The sequence below is a fragment of the Phalaenopsis equestris genome, unplaced genomic scaffold, assembly GCF_001263595.1.
Source record: "Phalaenopsis equestris unplaced genomic scaffold, ASM126359v1 Scaffold000198, whole genome shotgun sequence".
Lineage (NCBI taxonomy): Eukaryota > Viridiplantae > Streptophyta > Magnoliopsida > Asparagales > Orchidaceae > Phalaenopsis > Phalaenopsis equestris.
This window is the reverse complement of record NW_018164640.1, coordinates 5504-13536: the sequence shown is the minus strand read 5'-3', so window position 1 is coordinate 13536 and position 8033 is coordinate 5504. Positions and strand designations below refer to the sequence as shown.

The 8033-nt window shown below is 38.7% G+C and overlaps 1 pseudogene; it reads right to left on the bottom strand.

The window, feature by feature from the left end:
- Positions 1-1462: 1462 nt before the first annotated feature.
- LOC110022622 lies at positions 1463-6356 on the bottom strand (annotated as a pseudogene).
- Between the last annotated feature and the right edge of the window lie 1677 nt (positions 6357-8033).

The following is an 8033-nucleotide window of genomic DNA, read 5'->3' as shown; positions in this document are numbered from 1 at the left end:
AATTAATCAATTTGAGTTTTATTAGATCCATTCTTATAAATAATAATATGCTAATCTCTTTTCTTGAATAAAATATTAACAATAACAAAATCATACACTATAGAAAATCTAATATGTCTCTACATTCTTCATTAATCACTCCAAAACCATAGTCACCATGAATATTTCTAAAATCTTTTACCACTTTATCAGCATGTCCATTTAAATCTCTAGATATCATTTATATTCAGTCTTTTAAGTCATTCCAGAATTTATCTTTAGAACCTATATTTAAACCTACTTGAGGAGCAAAAACACTTTTGATATTAAAAATCTTATTATCAACAATAATCTTAAGAGCAATAATTCTATCTTCAATTCTATTAATCTTTACATTATCTTTTAAACTCTTATCTATAAACACATAGACACCATTTCTAATGCGACTTTTATATGAATACCAAAATTTAAAACCTAAATTATCAATCTCCAACCCATTTAATTTCTTAAATACATAAGATATTTATTTCTATGAATCGTAATATCAACTAATTCCATTAATTTACATATGATTCCAAAATTATATCTTAATATTAATTTTATAAACTAACTTCTTTACTTGCATCCAACCGTAATGTCAAAATCATTATTTAACACTACAGTCAGGCGCCGATTTCACAACCCTTGCACACTCTTCAACTTTCTGGTCATATAGCATGTCGCTTCTTAAGGACACCCTAACATTTGAACAATAATCAAAATGATTCATGTCATGATTATTCAACAAATTTTATGTTTGCCGTCAATATTTAAAATTAATTTCCCAAACACATTATTATGTTCCCCCAAAAGCAAATATTTTAATAACAAAAACATGAAAAACAGTAAAAAAAAAAAATTATCATTCAGATGAACATTAATTGCAATGGCTGACCCAGCTAAAAAAACTAAAATAATAATCCTAAATAATAAATAAATAAATAAATAACAAAAATAAATGAAAGTTAATGAACCCCAAGCGTCCAACAACAATACTGCAGCGCTGAACGGCAACACTAATTGAGACAACATACAACAGCTGAATTGGCAGAGGCATGCTGTGCTACTTTAAGTGCACCAATCAATCCATATATATATATATAATAAATGAAAAAAGAGGCATTTACAAACATACCGCACAATTCTTTTGCATTTACACATCTACCAACTAGACATTCATATTTACATGCAAAACTCTCGAATATTTAACACCGCATGAAAAATAACACCATCGCTATCATTTTAAAAACGAAGTACACATTTTCACGCATAAATTTATGATACCAAAATGTTATAAATATAAATATCAAACTTTGCGGATTAGATATGTAAATACATAAGAATTGCATGGTATGTATGTAAGTTCCTGAATAAAAGAAAAAATCATTAAGAAACCAGGAAAAGATGCTCAGCATGACCCAAAAGCTCATTCAAAGTTCATCAATTCAGCTTCAGAAAACCAGCACAGATAACTAACTCGTATATGACCATTACAGAACTTGAGGACCATCAAATTGCTCCTAAATAATCTCAGCAAAAGCAACAAATACGTAGAAATATCAATCAGATGTTAATCCCTAGAGCTATACAGGTTTCGAGGTTCTTGGTTCCCTCTCATAATAAAGAAGAAATACACACCACCACCTAAAGAGCTAACTTTTCATCAACCAAATGCAGAAGCCCAGCAAAATTGAAGATCAGTGATCCATGGCCTAAGAGTAACCATCTGGTGCATCAGACAGAGAATGGCATGTTAGTTTGCATGAAGTAAAGCAGTAATAAAACATAGCACATGAATAGCAACCACAGTGAGAAAAAGAATATCATTTATAGGATAGATATCGAAGTATATATTAACATAATATATGCATTGCTGATATCGTTTTAGGACTCCTAGAAAATATTTTGGAAATGTGTTTAGATGGGAGGTAGTTGTGAAATGGGATGGGGAAGAGAATATGGGAATTTAACGGTGGTGTTTGGATGGGGGATAAGCGTTGTTCGGCGACTGTTCCTCCTGAAAACAGCAAAAGAATAACCACATAACGGTAAGGTACGGGTAGCGAGAAAGTTCATTGCCTGTTCCTGAGCAAGATATAGACATACACCAATTGCAAAAGAAAGACATACAATACACCATAAGGTAGAAAAACTGATATTAGGATCTCTATAAAATCAAAACAAAATAAAAGCTCTCCAAATCGGAAAATAATAGCATATAAATAGTTCCCTCATAACAAATAACCTATTTAGAAAGAACTAAATAACATAGAAATAAAAAGTAAGAAATATGTTGAAATAGATGGAAATCAGTCGGCTTTGCGCCCCCCTGTAGTCCCATAGTGGCAGGACTTATCTGCGACCAGCGGGATTTGCGAATTGTGAAATCCGGCCTGTAGCGTCTCACATCAATGGACCTTGTGATTCATAAAAAAATTAGACATTTAATGAAATCCGGTAGAGTCGAGCTAAGACAAGAGGAACATTTTGCCTAAAAAACATGATGAGGAAGTTTGAAATGAAAGCTGAAGAATGCTTGCATATTACCATTTTGTCAAAACAATTTTTTGCACTAGAGCCTCCATCTCCAGCTCACTAGCTAAAACTAAACAGGTTATGGAGATGATCGGGTGAATCAAGGACATAACCCGGACCACAAAGGATTCAATAATTTTATCTCTGAAACAAGTTTGAGCATCTTGGAGGTAACAATTTTGGAAGTCACATTATACACCCAAAAAAAAAAAACATTCAGAGCCCAAATTAATTTAAAAATTTAAATGCAGCAAAAAAAGCCATGCATTTACTAACAATAGTTTATCACACTCAACTCTTTTGATAGTCAATACACATACCTCCCTTAGTTCTCTGCAATTATACTTATACCCTTATTGTTAATTGTTATATTCAATGATAAAACCCCAATCCATTTCATGAAATTACATTTGCCTCCACTATTATCAGATTTTAATTTACATATTAACCCCAATTTACTAAGCAAGCACTTCAGATCTGAAGAACGCTAAAAGAATGCAGCAAACCTGAAAAAGAAGCCTACCGCCATCAATATCGGTACTTGTTACAAATTAAAACCACAAATCTGAAGAAAATACTCCTAATGAATCCATCCAAGTCACAAATATAGATGGCATGGGTGCAGTAACAAGTTTCAAATGATGAAGAATATAAGAGCAATGTAGACAAAGGATGATAGCTAATTGTGCATGAATTGCCCGCCATTAATGGATGCATATTTTTAAGACAAACAACTGAACATATTTCAATCGAAATGGCTGAATAGGGCTTAAAGCAAGACGACCAAGCCACGAACAGGAGGCAATATACATCCATAGATACAACTTATTCTTTACTGCTTAAGCATTAAGGTCCTTCAAAAATTGGAAATAACATCATCATCTAAGAGAGCAAGGTGATAAAAAAGAGGGGGATGGATAAAAGTGAAGAACTGAAAAATAGAATAATCCCAATAAGATATCGAATAAATCTGTCGTCAACATAACCTAAACTCTCCGTGAGATCTATTTGGTGCCTGATAACAGTTTTAACTAGCTTGTGTAGTTTTCAAGAGAATTAACAAATGATTTCATTAAAAAAAAATTTAGCTATGTATGAAACTAGAACATAATTGAGTAACGAGACGTGAATAAGAGATCATAGAATTAATGTCCGTAAATTAATGTCCATGTCAAGAAACTTAAACACATTTCTAAAAAATATTAAAAGGATCTTTGCATTAACAAGTTCACACCCGCCAGAGGAATCCACGCACTTGACATCATAAAACAAAACATTTAACAAAATGATAGACGCAGTGTCAAAGAATGTGGCTTTAGGTAAGGTACTTGCCTCTACATAATTAGGCTTGGGAAGAATTGAGTTAAAAGGCATTTACATACATACCACCAAAGTCTTACATATTTATGCATCTAACACCTAAATTTTATTTTTTACATTTATACCACCAAACTCTTTCATATCACATCAAGCCCTCATTTTAACTTCTAAAAAGTGAAATACATCATTCCATGCATAACTAAAGTGGTATGAATGTAAAAAATGAGTTTTAGGTATTAGATATATAAATACATAGGAATTGAGTGGTATGTATGTAAATCTTCCTTGAGATGATTAACAACAACAACTGCAGTTAAATCAACGCTTTCTATTTTACTCATTCTCTATATTACTTTACAAAGAGAAAAAAAAAGGAAAAGAAAACATAAAGCATCAAAAACAATATGGCACTGCAAAAGCATAAAAAACAACAAGGCACTCCAAAAGAATAAAACAAGAAAAAAGAGATTAAAATATAGAAAAAGATCTCTAAAAATCTCTTTTTTCCATAGACTACTAAACATTGGAGCAATTACAAAGAACTCTGTTCAAAATTCTTCCAGATATACAAGATAAAGAGGAACATATCAATAGGACCAGCTCCATTATTACATGGTCATATGCGCTGAACTCAAACAAAGGTAAAAAACGAAGATACAATGCAACAAAATTAAAAAGCTTGCATTTTCTTGTTGGGAAGATTCCAAGTGAAGCAAAAAGGTAGGTAAAAGAAGACCACTTGAAAGGCATCCTACAACAAAAGAAGTTTCAGCAAAACAAGCTTACGCTAATAGTTTACACCTATTACAGGCACAGTAACTAATTGTCGACAAAGAAGAAAAGGTTCGCCTAAATATTTCAGAACCTTCAACCATGAAAGAACTAGACCGAGAATTGCTTGACTAATTACAAGAAAAAAGGAAATGAAAAGATTCAATCTTTACATATCAATCATAGTTGGCTTCTAAAAATAAAAGAAAGAAAGAGCAGATAAAGATAGCCGCTCACCAGAATCAGAGCGCCTGATGCGCTTAATTTTCTCCATCTGAACCTGAGTATCCACAAACATTTGCATGCGTTGAAACTCCAGCCCCTTAATGAACTCCATTCTCTGCTTCTCCAGCTCGATCATCTGCCGCTGCTTATCACCTTCCACCTTCTCATAAATCTCCGCAAAACGCTCGATCGCACGGGCGAGCTCACGGATACCATCACGATCGCTGCGCTCTCGTCCCTTCTTCCACCCCCTCCCAGACTTCTCCCTGCTCGATCCAGACCTCTCCATGCTAGATCGCGAAGACCTCGATGACGACCTAGAGTCCAGCCGCGGCGGCCGCAGCAGCTGCTGCAGCCGAGAGGTTTCTCCTGAAAAAAGAATCATCAACCGGGATCGCGGTAGCAGAAGGGCGCTGGCGCTTCTCCTTCGGCAAGGGATCCACGGTGCGGATGGCAGCCGCGGCGGGGGGGGCGGCCGCCGCCGCCGGAAGAGGAAGACCCTTGCGGTGCGAAGGCAAGGGAAGAGCAAGAGGAGGTGAAGAAGGCGGCTTTTTAGCCGAGACAGAGGAACCGATAAGCATGTCGAGGCGGGAGTAGAAAGCCCACTGGCTAACGAAGGCCCCATCCGAGATCTTGCTCTTCTCGATCTTGTACTTCTTCTTCAAGGTATCGATCCGGTTCTTGCACTGCACGTCAGTTCGGGGAGGTCGTCTCCCACCTCCCGGACGAGCGTTTACAGCGTCGGCCACCTCCTGCCACTGCTTCTGTCGGAGGTTTCCGCGGTTAAGCTCTAAATAGCGATCTCCCCAAGCATCAACAAGCATCGACGTCTCCCCCTCGCTCCAGCAGTCTTCACGGTAAGGCATCGCAGGGTTCGGCGGCCTCGCCGGTGCAGCATCCCTCCCTTCCATCCACGATCTCTCCCACAAAATCTAATCTTTATCCCAAATTTCTCTCCTTTTATCTCTCTGACAGCCGGCCGGGTCTTCGGGATTCACGGTGGGTGGAAAAAAAGGAAGGGGAAGATGGGGGGAAATGTAAAGGGGTCGGCGAGGCGCCGGCTGGGGACAGACGCGTGGGTGGACGCATGTGCGGGTACGGGAGGTCGCCGGTAACTCGTGCGCCGACTAAGGGGATCGGAGAGTCGGCGCATCGCTGCCGTTGGTTTAATCGCGAGAGTCGGAAAAGATTTTGACGGGGGAAAAAAAATGCGGGTTTTGGAAAAATTGGAATTTGTAGTGGGGAAAACAATTGTTTGGATGATATTACACGCCAGGCTAGGGGACGGACGGATATGGGAAAGAATTACGAGTTTGCCCCCGAGCCGGTCGGAGTGGACCGGGATTTGTGGGGAGGGCGATGGCGGTAGGGAGGAGGAAAGTGGGCCTGAGAAGGGGGGTTAAGTGGGCCCGGGGTGAGAGCGTGTGGGTTGATACGTGTGAGGATGGAAGGTAGGGGGAGGCGGGACCTTTCGCCGTCTGAGCAGGAAATGATTTTCTTGGGTAATGGTGGGCGGTTTGCGTCCGGTGGGCGGAATTTATTTGCGGGAGAGCGGAATTCATGCGATATTGCGATATAAAAAACTAATTGTTTTTAATTACTTCCTATTTTTTATTTTTATTCTTATTTTTAGTTTTTTTTTTCTTGTCTATTTTTAGAAAATAATTTAAATATTAACATGATTTATATAGTTTTTCAAAAAATAAAATAAAATATATTTAATTGAATATTTTTTAAAAAAATTATTTTTTTATAAAATTATTAGTTCTATCTGACATTCTAATATTAAGCCCCATCATTTATAAGGCATCTCTCTTTCTCTACTCAACATGAATTATTTATTGCATGTGCGGGTGGGTTGCTCGTGGCAGGCGAGCGGCAACGAAGAGCTCAACTACAACAAAAAATGGGCAGAGGGGTGACGAGCGGCTGTCGCAAGTGGTGACGACACCTAAATGGAGAGAGGGCAAGCATAGAAGGAAGGAAAGTGCAAGCAGTGGCTCTACCTAACTGGAGCCCGATTGAACCACTGATCCCACCTTCCCACTCCCGTAGACTCCAGCAAAGCGCCCGCTCCCGCCCTTGGTTCCCGATCGCAAAAGGACGCGACCGCGACCCAACAGTTTTGTGAAGTGCTCTCGCCAATTCCCGTTGAAGTTCGCGAATCGTCGCACCTCTTCTCCTTTTTGCTATAAAAGGTTTCAGATGGCTCTCTTTGGGTTTTGAAGTCACAATTGGTGTTCTTTTTGGGCTTCCTCAGGATAGAAGGAAGGAAAGTGCAAGCAGTGGCTCTACCTAAATGGAGCCCGATTGAACCACTGATCCCACCTTCCCGCTCCCGTAGACCGTGATCTCCCGCTCCAGCGAAGCGCCCGCTCTTGCCCTTGGTTCCTGATTGCGAAAGGACGCGACCGCGACCCAGCAGTTTTGTGAAGTGCTCTCGCCAATTCCCGATGAAGTTCGCGAATTGACGCACCTCTCCTCTTGTTCGCAATAAAAGGCTTCGGATGGCTCTCTTCGGGTTTTGAAGTCGCGGGGTTTTGAAGTCACGAGGTTTTGAAGTCACGATTAGTGTTCTTCTTCGGGCTTCCTCAGGATAGAAGGAAGGAAAGTGCAAGTAGTGGTTCCTTGCGGTAGAAGGAAGAAGAAAGAAGAAGAAGATTGTTTTCCCTTGGCTTTTTCTTTGTGACTTATGGCAGAAAAGAAATTGATTCAAGAAATTAATTCTATTTCTCTTGTAAGTTTGTCTTTTTCGGTGTATCTCGGTGTAGAGTTTCTTCAGTGTATCTCGGTGTGGAGTGAGATGAACAAAGATAGAAGAAGAGAGAAGAACGAAATGAGAGATTTCTCTTGTAAGTCAAGGTGATCGACTGATGTAAATTCCTCAAGTAGTAAAATCCTCTGCAATTCCGTGGACGTTGGCAATTTGCCGAATTACGTAAATTTGTGTGTTCCGCTGTGTTAATGTTTTCTGATATGAATTTTTCTCGTTCTATTTTTCGCTTCGTAGAGCATTCTCCTGTTTGATTTTATATATATGTACCACAACAATTGGTTTATAGTATATATCTCACAACAACTGGTATCAGAGCCGTGTTTTAGATTTGAGAAAGAATGATGACTGCAGATGAAATGAAGGTTTCAGGGATCGAGAAGTTTGACGA